General features: G+C 42.4%; 1 protein-coding gene across 2 annotated transcripts in view; it reads right to left on the bottom strand.

The window, feature by feature from the left end:
• The window catches only part of ARVCF (ARVCF delta catenin family member), a 595,983-nt gene that overhangs the window by 301,170 nt on the left and 276,989 nt on the right, over positions 1 to 17,824 (bottom strand). For both annotated transcript variants that reach the window (XM_066603464.1, XM_066603465.1), the window contains one exon: positions 5,816 to 5,878. The gene's annotated coding sequence lies outside the window, so the exon portion shown is untranslated. The remainder of the gene's footprint in view (positions 1 to 5,815; positions 5,879 to 17,824) is intronic.

Raw genomic sequence — 17,824 nt, 5'->3', positions numbered from 1 at the left:
GCAAAAATACCCTTGTATAAACAATGGAGACCTGCACAATTTAAAGGGAAAGTAAGCAGGCAGTCTTACCTTATCCATCACTATATACACAAGACTACAGTATATAATACAAGAAGAAAGACAAAAAATAATGAGAAATATACAAAATAAAACAATAGAAAATGCCCCATTCATGACCAGAGCAGCTATCCTACATACACATAACATCACCTGCACATGCTTATAAACTATGTTAGGATCACTTTATCTGGTGTGGCAATTTGGGGGTCGTTAGCTCATCATATCGCCAGCTTTCCTTCCCCAGATAGATGGTCACACACCCGTAAAGCACATCCAGGCCAGAAATTTTATAAAAACTTGAGAAATCCATCCTTTATTGTGGTCCAACAACAGAACTCATAACTCAGTCTTCACACTATTGTCATTTGTCACAGTATATACTCTTACCAGCATGTGCAAATCCCTGGCTGTCTGGCTAATACATGACATAGACTTCACACTGTCTACAATACAAGCCTAGTGCCTTAAATAAATAGCAAGGTCCATCACCTTTTACCCAATCAGGGTGTCAGTTTAGGGTCCATCTACCCCTGCCAGACTTGTGACTCTCCCAGGCAGCGGGGGGTCCACACCAGACCAACACTTGGTCTTCCCTGGACCTCTCAAGAATACTGAAATCAGCAACAGAGGGGAAAATCTGTTCTGCAGCCACACCAACCCCAAGTGTTGGCTGATTAATTAGAGACAGAACCCCCTTATGTGCTGGAGATTTCATATCCTAAAAGCCTGCTTTCATGACCCCTGGTGTCCACCCTTGGCACTGCACCTTCACAATGGTCAAAATGATTTAGAGACAGTAGAAAAGATAAAAGGTAGCAAAGCTACAATTAGCAAAAGTCATAAATAAATAGTGTCCTATTTGCCACAAAGGAAAATACAACAAAAACACTCAGGTCTGAGCAGTACTGTAAAGCATTGTGAAATTAAAGGAATACTAATGCAGGGCCTTAAGGGTCATGCACCATCTCCATTAGCACACTCTGCTGTTCTTGGTACAGGGTCTGAGGGACAGAGCATTACAGAGGATGCCAGAGAGCAAAAGAGAGAATCTGTGTCATGCACTGCCCCCCAATGCCTGCACTCGGCATTACACAGTGTATCAGTTTTGGTTAGAGGAATCGTTTACAGTGCAGCTATTGATGCAGAAGGCGGATCTTCAACCACTAGACAAATGCAGCAATTCTGGAGTTACTGGTCATGGCATTATCCAAATGATCAGAGGCATAAAGTAACCAACACTGAAGAATATATTGTACTAGCTTACCCCTCACGCGTTGCTGCGAAGACAGACAGACATACATTCATTCATTCGTTTTTATATATCTAGATAACAACCAATCACAGCGCAGCTTTCATGTTACCTCAGTGGTATAATATATAACAACCAATCACAGCGCAGCTTTCATGTTACCTTAGCAGTAAGAGAAATAACAACCAATCACAGCGCAACTTTTATTCTGCCTCAGCAATATAAAAAATAGCAACCAATCACAGCGCAGCTTTCATGTTACCTCTGCGGTATTATATATAGCAACCAATCACAGCGCAGCTTTCATGTTACCTCAGTGGTATAATATAGAACAACGAATCGCAGCACAGCTTTCATGCAACCTCAGTAGTATAAGAAGTAGCCACCAATCACAGCACAGCTTTCACGTTACCTCAGCAGTATAAGAAATAGCAACCAATCACAGCACAGCTTTCATTTTACCTCAGCATTCTCAATATCCAGCAATTGTCTTGCGAAACGTTCGGCAGATGCATCATTTTGTAGTTGAACACTCATCCCGTTGCTCGTAATGCCTTTTGCTTTCGTGCTTGAGATGGAAATCAAACGATCTTTGTCTGGGGGGCATAACTGTCGACGATGCTCGCACGCGCACCACCTATCGTAGGATAGTTGTACTATGCCAGTAACCTTCCCAGGAGTGTACTCAACAACTTCCCAAAGTCTCATGGCAATTGGATGAATGGTGTAGTAATGCATAAAGGACAGACAGACAGACAGACATTTAGGAAGTGAGAAAATTACATTCCGTACGTAAAATTTGGACGCTAATTGTTTTGCGCATAGAATTGAATAATGGAGTTGGGACCCATTAGCTTTTCCTATTTATGACATATTCAATGCCCGTGCCAAATTTCAAGTTTCTATGTGAGAAAATTACATTCCGTACGTAAAATTTGGACGCTAATTCTTTGGCGCATAGAATTGAATAATCGAGTTGGGACCCATTAGCTTTTCCTATTTATGACATAATCAATGCTCGTGCCAAATTTCAAGTTTCTATGACATTGGGAAGTGAGAGAATTAGATTCCGTACGTAAAATTTGGACGCTAATTCTTTGGCGCTTAGAATTGAATAATTGAGTTGGGACCTATTAACTTTTCCCATTTATGACATAATCAATGCTCGTGCCAAATTTCAAGTTTCTATGACATCGCGAAGTGAGAGAATTAGTGGCAGTGATGGAAATCAAGCGATCCATGTGGGGGGCGTAACTGTCGACGACGCTCGCACGCGCGGCACCTATCGTAGGATAGTTTTACTATGCCTATAATCTTCCCAGGAGTGTACTCAACAACTTCCCAAAGTTTCATGGCGATCGGATGAATGGTGTAGTAGCGCATAAAGGACAAACACACACACACACAGACAGACAGACAGACACAGACACGCATACATTCAATTTTATATATATTGTTTAACAGGGAAGCAGTACTAAAAGAAAAGGACTTAACACCATTTTAAAAGTTCTGTTCACATGTGTGCTGTTGATATTCGCTATTCAGCAACATCATAGGAGCCAAGTCACAAAAGTGACAGATTCAGCACGTCCCGGACACAAATGAGACCTGACTATAATGGGGTACACCGTGTTTCCATCAAGCTGCCCAACTTTGTGTGCAATTCTGGAGCAGCTCTCCTACGGAGGCTCTAACTAAACGGAGCCTCCAATGCAGATATGAACATAGCCTTAGAGCACAACATATCACCAACTTTGTGACCTGAATACAGTAACTTGGGCTAAAATAAAACAATGAATTTATAGGACTATAGCACCTAAATAAGTAAACAAGAAAAAAAAGAGGACAGCGGCAAAGAACATAACTTTCTAATAATTAGTTTAACAGCTTTTGACAATCAGCAGCTCTCTGCTACACAAAAGTACAGCATTAATTCCAAGAACTAAATGTGCCTCTATTAAACACTTATGTAGATATTTAGAGAATAGGCAGAGTCCGAAACCATTAACATCTACTACATGTCTTTTTCTGTATCTGGTTGTGTAATTTGTATCTATTATTTCCTTTTTACACTTATAATGTGCTAGCTTATTAAAGTAACATATTCCAAAATATGCACAAAATAAAATAAGTGCTCACTCATTCAGTAGATGCCCCCTAAGTGTAATGTACCATCACAAAATATCCAAAATATTATTACAATAATCAAAAATAGCTCAAACAACTGATGTGTCACATTGGGTATGACTAGTTGGAACGACTGGAGGGGACAGGTTTTGGGTCCAAAGACAGAGTCAAATCGGTGGTTAAGAGTACTATAAATACGTGCAGCACGGAACAGGGAAATATGCAAACTAGTTTACCAGAACTGTCCAGATCGGTCCCTCAAGTGGAGCACCTGCCCCAAAAATGGCAACCTCACTCCGGGAGACTGAGAACCAGTCTGAAATACACAGGTGAAAAATCACACTGTAGGTGCCGCTTCATGATGTCTATACAATGTATATGCTGAACATATATTTATACATCAGTCAATATAGACTACAATATTGAATGATACATAAAATAAATATCCAATAGAAATACGTGACAATGATTCTATATATATATATTGACATGCCCAGAGCCGTAACCTGAAGCTTCTGGGCCCGAATGCAAAGTCTGTAACAGGGCCCCAAACTATAATGCTTTATTCAAAGTACTAGGCTTTTTATATGGAGTAGAGAGGCCTAATGGGCTAGAATATCCTATCATTGTGGGGATACACAAAGTCCATGAAGGGCTGTAAATGATCAGCAAGCAGTGAAACGTAATGGGCACCAGTCAATGACATGTTTAGGTGGACCAGTAAACCCAATTCATGCCAAGAGAACACACCTCACACCAGCATGGAACCACCACCACAAGTCTGCACAGTGCCTTCTTGACAACTGAGGTCCATGGCTTCATGGGGTCTGTGCCACACACAAGCCCTACCATCAGCCTGAAACTATTGGTACCATGACTCATCAGGCAACGCCAAATGTTACCAGTCCTCTAAGGTCTAGTTAGCAACTTCATAAGTCCAAGTGAGGAGCTGTGTCTGGTGTCTTGGTGTTAACACCAGCACTCTGGTGGATCTTCTGCTTCCATATCCCATGGAATCTAAAGATCACTACACTGACCTGTGTGATACAGTATATGTGTGGGGCCTTCTGTATCAAGCATGAATGTGATTTCTGCCACAGTCACTTCTCTGCCGTGGGTTGCGATCATTAGGCACCTTTGGATGGCCACTGCGCTGTCCACTATGGGTGGTAATGCCTTCAATGATGTTTTCCTTATACGCACATGATACTGCGGATTGAGGAATGTTAAATGCACGCACAATTTGCAAAATGGAATGTCCAATCTGTCTAACACTCACTATCATGCCTTATTCGAACTCCAATAATTCATGTTGCCTTACCGTGAGCCTGCTGATCGAGCTCAACCTCACTCACAAGAGAACACCCTGTGAGGGAGGTTGAAAATCGCACCCCATTCATTTCAATGGGCAAAGCATTGCGTTTTGAAATGCAGAAATGCATGAAAATAGAATAGACAGCGCTTGAAAAACGCTGCGTTTTCACACTCGTCTGAGAAGCCCCATTAAAATCAATGGTAGTGATCGACAGAGTTTAGCGCTGGGCTGAAAATACAGGGTTAAACGCAGAAGTGTGAGAATGGCCTAAGTCTCCCTTCACACATACAGTAAACGCTGCAGAATTTCTGCTTGTGGAATCACTGTCGAAATTCTGCAGCATTTACACTACAAGACAACTGAATGTGATATTACAGATCTCCTTCTGGCAGTGGGCATTAGCCCTAATTTCCGCAGCTCAGCTTTGTGTGTCAAGGTAGCCTAACAGTATTGAAGTCCATGTTTATTGGTTCAGGGTTAGCACTTCATGATTGAACATCCAGTTATACCCCTGTTATTACTATTGTTAACTCAGACGAAGGCCTCACATATCGTTAAAATCGTGCTCCAAATGATGTACTGTAGCTAAAGAGATAAATCATTAAAGAGACACGAGGAAGACTTTCCCATCAAGTTGCATTTTATGCAATGTCAGAAAAATCCTCTTAGTAAAATATACCATGACAGAATGTCCTGGCCCAGATTAAGTCAATGCACCGATAGAACAGATGAGCAAAACCGTGGAGACATTAAAATCTAAAGTTTATCCAAAATGTATGCAAAGGGATGTCTGGCGCAGGCTTTTAACTAACCTTCTATCTAGTATCTTTCTTGACAATGTTCTACAAGATGCAAAAAGTAGAAAGCCTTAAGTTTCAGTACTTTTTACTTTAACAAGAGGCTCTTTTGAAGACAAGAGGGACATCATGACCTGCTCTTCCAACAAGATTTTCAGAGATATAAATGGAAATAGATGCCATATTGTAGAATGCGCTCAAAGCAAAATTAAAAAGAAAACATTGTGATCTCAACAAACAGAAGCATAGAGACATTCCCTGACATACCTTTTCTTTTTCGACTTCTTTTCCCTCTGACGATTTAACGCTTCATTTCCTAGATAGTTTTATCTAGAAGACAAGAAAATGTATAATAAATTCAGTAAAATGTGAAAGAAAAAGAAGTTAAGAGTTATTTTTTATATACAGTGCAGTCTCTCCCAAAGACCACCTCTTTGAGGAGATCACCCCATATCTAGACCGGGTTTTTTTTATATGACAGATTTTCACATTTTCCATTTTCTATCTATAGCGGCTCCTTCTTTGATAGGACTGCCCCCTCTAGAAGAGTTTTTTTTTTTGCTGCAATTTCCAGTGGTTGTCTCAAAAGTGTTTTCTTATATAACAATTATGTGGTTACCCTCTGAACTGAAGGTTCTGGTGTGTTTGAAATTAGGCTACATTTCATACTGTAACATGGACTGAACAAGACATTAAAAGGGGGCAATCCAGTCCAAACGATCCTCTAGTACGTAATAGATACATGTGAAAGCACATTCGTCTGTAATTCTGAACTACCAATTATTTACAAAATGATAAAAAGCTTTAAGCCTTTAGCAGTGCTGAGAGATTTCATCACTCTACATCAGGAACTTCTGAAGCTGCCCATACACAACCAACAAGGCAGCTGTTTTCCCCAGCTGTCCCATACACATGAATCTTTGGCTCCGCAGAACGTTTCTGTGTTTCAGGAGGTAAATCGCAGTCAAGACAACTCTGGTGCTGGTTTAACCCTTTCCAATACAATTTTGGATTCAGGGTTTCCTAAAAGGCTTTCTCTTTTTGCTGTTATACAACGATGCCATCTGCTGGCTAAAGCCAGTGTGTGTGCGCCAGAGAAGCTCCCACAGCGGAGTAGCTGGCAATAGACGGTAAGAATACCCTGTCGGGCGTCTTCTGGCATTGGAGCTGTACAAGCTTCAATCAGAATGTAGGAAGATGTCAGACAGTGGATTGGAAAGGGTTAAGTGTTGTGGATTAAAATGATTGGGTGTTGAAATTCAATGTCCCTGATCCTTTTTCCCCCCAACATCATCTGTCAGGGAAAAGTTGAGCCAACCATATAATTAACAATCGTTCAGCCCCACCATAATCGGTGGGTTCAGATAGCTAAAGTATAATGTGTATGGGGGGACCTGGGACCTTAAATCATGTGGGGATGCGCTTCATTTGAATGAAGTTCTGCCCAAATCAATTACACATTCTCTTTACAACAGAAAATAAAACAAAGGAACAAAATAGACAATCTGATGAAGTCCAATATTACTGAATGTTCCTAGGCAGCAGATTGATTGAATTCATAGTTTTATGTCAATCATACGCGTTAGCCTTACAGAAACAATATAAGCTCAGCAACTTATCCGCTGAAGCTAAGAATATAAACTGGAGGCTTCACCTAGACTTGTCAAATATTATACAGATCATGTACCAGCAATGACAATATCCAGACATTCCTAAAAATCAGAGACTAGAATGTAATGTCATATACAGCCACCATCATTGAGTACTTCAACCTATAACCACTGCTTTATTAGCGTCAATAAGTAGAGAAGTGAAAAAAAAAAAAATAGGGGTGGAGCTACCTGAATGGGCAAGTCATTTGGAAAAATTATAGGTAGAGGAATGTGCGGAAGATGTGATTCTTCTCTCTCGTTAGGATGGTGGGTCGTGGAAAACACCTAGCTGTTCAGGTGCAGCCAACCCAATGATAGTTGCACTGACAGGTGAGACTATTCTGCCTCTCTGCCTGGTACACCATGAACATACCAATAGCCAACACAAGCTGTATCCCCAGCTATACCTGAGGAAGGGGCGTTGCACCAAAACGCGTCTTTTTATGCTGTTTTTTTAAATAAAACGGAGAAGCTGAGCTTACTTCTGTATTGTACTGAACTTTATATTTCGGTCAGCTGCACCTATACTCATCACGTTTTTTACTTCACAAATTTATTAGGGTCTATGAGAACAGAAATATATGGTGAATTACTGTGTGTGTGAAATAAACCAAAAACAGAACAAAGTGGAAGAGAGCAAAAACCAAGATAAAACGCAGGTGTAAATGACCGCTTACTGCATAGATATGGTACCAAAATCAAATGTATTGCAAATGTACTACAAGCAAGCTTACATTTAAAGATACGTTACCCGAACCAAGCTTACTACATAAAAATGGTACCAGGAACCAAGCTTACTACATAGATATGATAAATACTGTACCAAAACCAAGCTTACCATATAGTTGTGGTACCAGAATCAAGCTTACTACATAGATAGGATAGATACAGTACTAGAACCAAGCTACCACACATGTATGCCATTAGAACCAAGCTTTTGCTTCAAAAATAAGGCACTAAAATTGAGCTTAGGTTTGCCTCTGTCAAAAAATAATATATTCACTGCCAGTGAAAAAAGTGCAAAAAACAACAAAAATAAGAATGGGTCAATCAAAAATCGCATATAGAAGACATACAAATGGGGATTTATGAAACTGTCTAAGGGTAGAATTTGCTGCAGAATTTTGCACAATAAATTCCAATTTAATTGCGTCAAAATCCACAGCTTTTTGCTACATTTTTTTGGCATGGATCTGATCAATGGGCAAAATCCACGTGCAGAGCTCTGATGCAGAAAATCGTGCCTTTCCACTTTTCCGCATATTTCTGCATCCAGAAGTGAAATGTCACTTTATAATGTATAAACTAGATTTTGTGTGCCGAAATTCCTCACGTGCATTTTACCCATTGACAGGGCAAATTATGTGTACAGATCTGCGCCAAAAACCACAGCAAAAAGCAGCAGACATTGACATGGGTTTGAGGCTGAAAATACTGCAGGAAATTCTACTGTCGGAACATACCTGAAAGGTGCATTCAGATGACCGTATTCGGCCGAGTTTTCACACCCAGCTGATATACGGCGTCTCTCTCTGCAAGGGGAGGAGGCTGGAAGAGCGGGGAGCAGTGCTCTGAGCTCCCGCCCCCTCTCTGCCTCCTCTCCACCCCCTCTCTGCCCCTCTGCACTATTTGCAATGAAAGGAGGTGGGACAGGGGCAGGGCTAAGTTATTAGCTCCGCCCTGTCCTGCCTCTCCTCATTGAAAATAGTGCAGGGGGGTGGAGAGGAGGCAGAGAGGGGGCGGGAGCTCAGAGCACTGCTCCCGGCTCTTCCAGCCTCCTCCCCCTGCAGAGAGAGACGCCGTATATCGGCCGGCGTTAATACCCGGCCGATATACGGTCGTCTGAATGCACCCTAAGGGTGCATTCACTAGTAGCAGATTTGCTGGGGATTTTCAGAAGCAGAAAAAATCTGCAGCAAAATCCACATTAAAATGTGCACCATTTGGTGTGGATTTTGTTGCTAATCCACCGCAGATTTCACCAATTTAATTTGAATTCAATTGAAGAGGCAAAATCCTCAGCAAATACTCTACAAATTATGCAACAATGTTGTGGATTTTGGTTTCGATTTTCTGTGGATTTTCTTTTAGACAGTGTCATAAATATCTACTATCGTTTCATTTTTTTGTAGTATATCTGGATGCACACTCATTGTCAAAAAAAATCAAGCACCCAGGAGTTGTTGCTTGGCTGCAAAACTCGGCATGCAGTTACATCTCAGGCAGATATGCAAATTATTACAGTTGTGGCATGATTAGATGAATAGTCTTGCCATCTGAGGCCCTAAAAGTAGTTCCACCCTTGGCCTACTAAAAGGTTACAAGAGGCTGCCTACGTGTAATGGACCTCTTTTTCCGCTAGTGTAGAGCTTGTTAACCATTAGACTCCTCTACGATACAATCAAAGAGACTTCGCCCAGTTCACAGAGTTTGAGAGTGGATGCATTATTGGAATGAATGCAAGAAGCTGGATGCTCATATCAACGAATTGCCCTCTATCTGGGCTGTTCTGACCAGACTGTTAGGATGTGCTGGAACCAGTGGATGTGCAAAGGATAAATGACCCTTTTGCTCTAATGTTGTAATCACTTATATTAACGTTACAAATCGCACATAGAAAGTTTATTCAATTCCGACAACTCCTAGGTGCTTGATTTTTTTTAGACACCAAGTGTATTTGACAATGTGGTGTGCATCTAGCTGAAGTTTGGTTGGGTTTACACTTGCACTATTATTTACATCGTTCAGCTCCACATAGAAACTGAACAATGATAACAACTGAAGTGCTGGATCTGGCAATTAACTGATGTGGATGGTGCTCAGCAGACCCCACTGACTATAATGGGGTCCAGCAGACTTCCATCATGCCGCCTGTCACTCTGCTGGAGAAAATAGTGCAGCTGTTCTATTGTGTCCTTGACTTTGTGCAAGGTCCGCAGTGGAGACCCCAAATGGAGTAACAGATATGAACAGAGCCATACAGATATGAACAGAGCCATACAGGGCTAGAAAACAGGTCCCAAACTGCTGAATACATTTTTCACACACATGTACCTTGTTACCACCATGCACAGTGATACACCTTTATACACTGTAGCACACACAGGGCTCGCTTACATCAGCGCGAGGAGTTTCTGTTTTCTTGTTCTGAGATCAGGAAAATAGCACCCACTGGCCTAATGAATCCGTCTGATGAGGGAACCAAATGGCCCTCACTGACTATAATGAGGTCTGTTTGGTTACTGGCAGACTAGCATTTTACAGTGTGAAGTAGCGGAGCATTATATCCTCCTGTTTTTTAGTGGAAATCAGCGACGGAGGTTCCAAACAGAACCCCCCGGCGCTGATGTGAACAAGACCTCACAAACGCATAAGTACACTTTTACATACATTTCACAATACATACAAACATACACAGCCTACTTTTACATGTCCAGGTGTGCAGGTACACAGACATACATGCACACATATACATGTGATACATACCTTCATGGGTCGCAATGCAGGACAATTCTGCAACATACAGTAGTCAGCCAGTTGTCCTCCAGTCTCCTCTCTCGCAGCCCACATGACCCAGCCAGAATTCTCTGCTGCTCTGCTGTCCCTGCCGTCTCGCACATTCAGCAGGCTGCCCGACTCTAGTCTCTCCTTTGGGAAGTACTAAGCAGGCTGCCATCACAACCCGCTCCCCACACACATCTCTCTCTAGCACAGTGTTACCCAAACTCCAGTCCTCAGGTACCACCAGCAGGTCGTGTTTTCAGGATATCCTTTAGTAAGAACACCTGTGGCAATGTCTGAGGTGCCGACAATAATTACATCACCTGTGCAATACTGAGGAAATCCAGGAAACAGGACCTGTTGGGGGTCCGTGAGGACTGGAGTTGGGAAACACTGCTCTAGCATGACAGGGAAGGATGAGCCTACTAAATAAGTAGAGCAATGTGGGCAGGATGAGAGACAATACAGTAGCACAGAGAGCTCAGTATAGAGGTCTTGGTGGCGGCTGGTTGGTGGATTATAATAAAGGCAGTTGGACATCCATGGACTCTCCTGGAGCCGTGAACCCGGGGCAGTAGCCCCTACCGCCCTTATTATAGCCCACCATTGACTAGCACTGTCATTAATGTACAAGTCACTAACTGCATTCATTTACTAAATTTTCTTAATTTGTTTTCCTTCTCTTTATGATTACTGCATTAGGGGAATTCAGCTTAGATAACGTGCTTGGTGAGGCCACAAATGGGCTTACTGTGTCAGGCCCTTGGTCCTCCTCATCTCTGTTCATCCTCCATGTCCCAAAGACATAATATAAACTACAAATAATGAAACCATCAGTAAGAAAAAGGTTTGGACCAAATGGTAATGGGCTAATTGCCAAGGATATAAGAAGGCTCACGCACATGAATGTACTCAGGATCAGTATATACAGACCACAGATCTGATGCCCATAGAAATATACAGCTTATACTGTACCTATGTGTATTTCTGATTTTACACTACAGAGAAGAATACATAAATTCATTTCTTACAGATTCTTCTAGGGAAAATATGGTGACTCACAGAAATACCATATAGCATCATAAAGAGGTAAATGAACATCAGTGTTGGTGGCGCTCCTGGGGTTACTCTTCAATAATTCAGCTCATCTGCTAAAGCAGCACTTTGCTGCACGTTTTGCACCGAACAACAAAAAAATATGACCAATTGTAAGTTTTTATTATTCACACTAAAAAGATAAAAGCAAAACAGTGTTTACCTTTGCATCGTGCTTGGCAACCGTTAGCATCAGTAAGGATGCAAGGGGCAGCTAATTCAGGTTAATCCTACCGCACTGTATGTAACCTCTGGCTATAGCTACAGAAGGGTAACTATTTCAATGCTTAATAAATGCAAACAGCAAATTGTTTTTTTGCCCCATCATTGTGTCTAGGTCAATTATACTCTAGTGAACCGTGACCATGCATCTTGAAACAGGAACTTACTGGACATTGCACATATTGCAAAAATTCAGGATGAAGTACATGCTGCATGGCTGACTTTAAGTCATGTGACTGCTTCTCGTGAAATGCTTCACTGAGGACAATGAGATTTTAAGTATTAAATCACAAAACATTTATCACTAAGCAAGAACTTCCAGCCCAGAAACTCCTAACTGTTCTTGAAATGAGTGATTGTCTATCTCATTAAACTAAATTGACTTAGGGCCATTAAATCGCAAGAATGGGTCTCTAAACAAGATCACTATAATAAGAAGTGATTAAAAATCACTTGCCTAGCACAGCCAATTGGAAACTATTAAAAAATTTAGCTCATTATTAAAAGATCAATCTCTTAAAGGGTTATTACCATTTGATAAAGCAATGGCATATCACTAGGATTTAACATCACATTCTGATTGGTGGAGAGGAGACCTCTGGGTCTTCCACCAGTCTGGAGAATGAAGGATTTACAGCACTTGCTTTAGTGCTAATCTTAAAGTTTTCCCTGTATAGTGACATTCTTGGCCACCGACTATGTAAGCTACTGCAGCTGACACCATTCACTTCCCTGCACAGTGGGCGGCTGGTTGCCACTCTGCAGAGAAAAACAGTGAGGAGACCACGGCGCTAAATAGTTGGTGGGAGTCCCAGATCCCCAAACAGTCATAAAGTGATAGCATATCCTAGAAATATGCCACTACTTTCTAAATTGGGAATAACCTTTTAACAAAATCAAAATACTAATGACCACCTGTCCATTCGTGAATGAGTTACATTCTCCGCCCCTGATTACATGATGGTGACGTCATCACAGGCCCTTCTTCCTGAGTTACGTGCTCCGCCCCAGATCACATGATGGTGATGTCATTCCAGGGCCTGCAAGCACATGGCAGCAGTACAGCGGGGTCTTTGTTAGTACTTCATAGCAACTGAGACTGCAGGGGGGTTGTAGGGGATGTAGTCCACCCATAATCTGCACAGGGATGAAGGACATGTGATGTCACCATCATGTAATCAGGGCCGGAGCATGTAACTCACTCGAGATGAAGGACCTGTGATGATGTTACTGTCATGTGATCAAGGGCGTAGCATGATGGTGACATCATTACAGGTCCTTCATCCTGAGTACTGTGCTTCTTGTGAACCCTGTTGTATAGGGTGATAAATGTATGTAGCAGAGCTATATGTGAGGTACATGTAGCACTGCTGTGTGTGTGATGTGCATGTAGCAGAGCTGTGTGTAACATGCATGTAGCAGAGCTGTGTGACGTATTGTGCCACTTGAAATACTGGTGATATAAATCTCCTAATAATTATTAGACAATATATTAACAACCAACTATCCGTCCATAAGTAAGTTACATGCTCAGCCCCTGATCACGACAGTGACGTCATCACAGGTCCTGTAAGCATGAGGCTGCTGTCTGGCTAGGTGTTTATTAGTATTCCATAGCAACTGAAGCCGCAGGGGGTTTGTAGGGAATGTAGTCAGCTCATAATATATACTGAGATGAGGGTCCTGTGACAACCTCACCCAGATGTGATCAAGGGCGGAGCATGACGGTGACGTCATCACAGGTCCTTTATCCCGAGTGCTGTGTTGCTTGTGATCCCTGTTGCATGGGATGTAGAATGTATGTAGCAGAGCTTTATGTGATGCACATGTAGCAGAGCTACCAGAAAACTTGTACTATAATTTCCTAATAATTACTAGTAGCCTAATAATGATGAGCCCACATAGAGTGTTCTGATGGTAATTTTGTCACTGAAGTATTTTAAAGCAGCAGACAGATGTGCAACATTTAAAGAAAAAACTGAGCCACATTTTGCAATTTTACATCATCCTGTGGTTTGTTGCATTTGTCATTTGTCAGATATTTACATTTTTGTAACATTTCTGCCGTTCGCTTCAAAGAGGTAAAAACTGCAATGTACTGTTAGGGCTTCTTTAGACAGACATATACGCAACTGCACATGCTTCATCACAATGTATTTAACGCTATGAACAAGATACATTTGTGTGCGTATCGTCACATTTTACTGTAGTTTTTGCGCATGCCAGGAATTAAAAGGCTATTTAGCCTATTGAGGTCCAGATGTGTTCTTTTTTCAGGGAATTATGCAGCATATTGCGCATGTGCGTGCAAATTGAGCGCGCGTTCTCACACTCCCCATAGACTTCTACAGGGACCTTTGGTAGACAAATGCACACAAAAATAGAGCATGCTGTATTTTTTTTATGTGCCTTGAAATGCGCACGCAAAAAAAACAGTAGTCAGAACGTATCCATTGAAAACAATGCATTTTATTCTCTGCATATTGCACGCATATATTTTGTGCACAGAACTATGTCCGCCTGAAGGAGCCCTTATTGTATCTCCTTTGGCAGAAAATGTTTAGGAGACAGTTTTAGTTTTATGCTTCTTTAAAAAGTTTAAATGCCCCTTTCACCCTGAAACCCCATGGACATTGCCACAAATACACAGTTGACATCAAAATTATTCAACCTCCGTGGCAAATTAGGTTATTTTGTCCCATTTATAAATATCCAGCTGTTTGCAAAAGAAAACAATCAAACAATAACAATTTAACGACCCTGTTTCCCTGAAAATAAGACCTACCCTGAAAATAAACCCTGCCCTGATTTTTCAGGGTTTTTGGGGAGGCTGGAAATATAAGCCCCACCCTGAAAATAAGCCCTAGCCGCATTACATTAAAAAAAGGTATACATTACCTAGCAGGCTTGATCCAGGTCCCTCCGGCTGCTGTCCGGGGCTCCGATGCACTTCTCGCAGTCCTCGGCCACCCACAGAAGATCACTTCTTGGTTATGGGATTCATGAATCCTACCTCTAGGAAGCGGTGGCTCTAATTGGTTCTCGAACGCTTCTCAGCCAAGCAATGCAGTGCAGTGCTTGAGAACCAATCAGAGCCATCGCTTTCTAGAGACAGGATTTATGAATCCCGTAACCAAGAAGTGATCTGTGGGTGGCTGAAGACTGCAAGACGTATGTCGGAGTTCTGGAGAGCAGCGAGAGGGACCTGGATCAAGTCTGCTAGGTAAGTATAATATGGCATCCCCCAAAAATAAAACCTTGTGCCTCTATTGGGACAAAAATTAATATGAGACAGGGTCTTAATTTTGGGGAAACATGATAGCTCAATACAACTAATGTAAGTCTCTTGTTTAGTCCTACTAAAACGAAAGGTGATTTCCATATTAGTGTTCATGAACACAGTCTTACTATAAGATTTGTATTTTACGGATTTGCCGTACACCACCTGTAGAAATCCTAAAGGGTCCATATAATGTTATGTATACAGTTCCAATCAAGATATCAAGGCATCACATTTAAAGGGGTTGTCCCGCGAAAGCAAGTGGGGGTATACACTTCTGTATGGCCATATTAATGCACTTTGTAATGTACATCGTGCATTAATTATGAGCCATACAGAAGTTATTCACTTACCTGTTCCGTTGCTAGCGTCCTCGTCTCCATGGTGCCGTCTAATTTCAGCGTCTAATCTCCCGATTAGACGCGCTTGCGCAGTCCGGTCTTCTCCCTTCTGAATGGGGCCGCTCGTGCTGGAGAGCTGCTCCTCGTAGCTCCGCCCCGTCACGTGTGCCTCCAATCAGGAGGCTGGAATCGGCAATGGAACGCACAGAGCCCACGGTGCACCATGGGAGAAGACCTGCAGTCCACTGTGGGTGAAGATCCCGGCGGCCATCTTCGCAAGGTAAGTAAGAAGTCACCGGAGCGCAGGGATTCGGGTAAGTACTATGCGTTTTTTTTAAACCCCTGCATTGGGTTTGTCTCGCGCCGAACGGGGGGGCTATTGAAAAAAACAAACAACCCGTTCGGCACGGAACAACCCCTTTAATATTACAGAGGCACTCTAGGAATGTAGTGCCATTTGGGGGCCTCTATCCAGCAGCATATAGGGTGCTTATTGGTCTGTAATACTGTCCCACAGGCACTACATGTCCATTTTTATTAGCAGTATTCTCACCTGTCAATAGTGCATGCGAAAAAAGATAGGACTCGCCGTATCTTTCTCGCACGTATGCGTAACTACAGCGAGTTTAGTTGCGCATACGTCCATCTGAAGAAGCCCTAAGTAGGAACAGTTTTCAAATGAATGTAACTGAGATGCAATGGACCCTTTTTTGTAATCTCATGCAGCTCCTTCAGGAACCAAAATGGAATTAAAATGTCAGTGGACCTCTGATAAAACTAGATTCCTGAACAGCTGCACAGTATGTTCTGTACGTAATAGGCCTCATCTTATTTTGAATTGTGAATGGGCATTCAACATGGTGAGCAACATTTGGTGAGTAGAGACGGAGTCAAAAGTTTTTGTAGATGGTGTACTCAAATAATCTGACCTTTCAAAATGGGGTCACCAAAGCAATTAGATGATGACTTTAGGTCCTGCTACCAGCATACCGGGCAAACAGCTTATTCTGCAAAGGAAAACTAGGCTAACCTCATTACATGGTGGTCAGTTAGAGGAATGGCCACCCTGTACTATAATGACAGCTTAAGAAAGAAAGCAAGCTGATTAAGAGCAACTCTCCATTTTGGCTCATAGAGGGAGTTCTATGTTGGCCCTCTGTGTGCCACTGTAGGTTTCCTTAATAAGGCACTTTATTCTTCTCTAGAAGCATTGCTACAATAGGACATGCCATGCAACTCTCCACCTGCCCCCATATAAAATCAGAGACAAATGGAGGTTAGAGATGAGCGAGCGTACTCGCTAAGGCAAACGACTTGAGCGAGTAGTGCCTTATTAGAGTACCTGCCCGCTCGTCTCTAAAGATTCGGCTGCTGGTGGGGGGGGGGGGGAGCGGTGGGGGAGAGCGGGGCGGAACGGAGGGGAGATCCCCCTCCCCCCCCCCCCGCTCACCGCCGCAACTCACCTCTCACCTGCGTCGGCAGCCGAATCTTTAGAGACGAGCGGGCAGGTACTCGAATAAGGCACTACTCGCTCGAGTACTTTGCCTTAGCGAGTACGCTCACTCATCTCTAATGGAGGTATAATATTGGCATATAATAGTCTATGGGTACTCTATCAATGTTACTGTTATGTATATATACACAACACGGACAGGGTCGAACTTAGCCTCTCTGCTGCCTGAGGCGAATTAGAGAAAGGCCCCTCTCTCCATTCAGGGGTAGATCTGCCATGAGGTGAGTTGGGCTACTTGCCTCAGGCAGCCACCTTGCTGGAAGGAAAGGGCAGCATGGCAGCCAGAGCTTACATGAAGCAGGTGCAGCAACCATCCAGGACAGAGCACTTAGCACAGGACGTGAGTTGCAATAGCAATCTGGGTCCTACTGAATAGGTAAAAGTACAATATACAGCAATACACAAGTATTGTAGTATATTGCATTACACAAGTAAGAGCAAAACGTAAACATAAGCTTAGCATGCAGCAGGTTACCATGCTAGCACGGACAAATAACACATAACGGCATGAACCAGTTGCTTGGCCAGTTTCACACAAGCATATTGCGGCCACATTTCTGCTGAAATCTATGATGGTGACGATTCAAGTTGGTAAACCCTGTAGTCTGGTCAGGACACATGACCATATTAACCCCTTATGGACATAGCCTTCTTTGGGCTTAAATACGCAAT

This window comes from Eleutherodactylus coqui, chromosome 5, assembly GCF_035609145.1.
Source record: "Eleutherodactylus coqui strain aEleCoq1 chromosome 5, aEleCoq1.hap1, whole genome shotgun sequence".
Classification (NCBI taxonomy): Eukaryota; Metazoa; Chordata; class Amphibia; order Anura; family Eleutherodactylidae; genus Eleutherodactylus; species Eleutherodactylus coqui.
The sequence above is the reverse complement of the archived record's forward strand: the minus strand, read 5'-3'. Positions and strand labels throughout refer to the sequence as shown.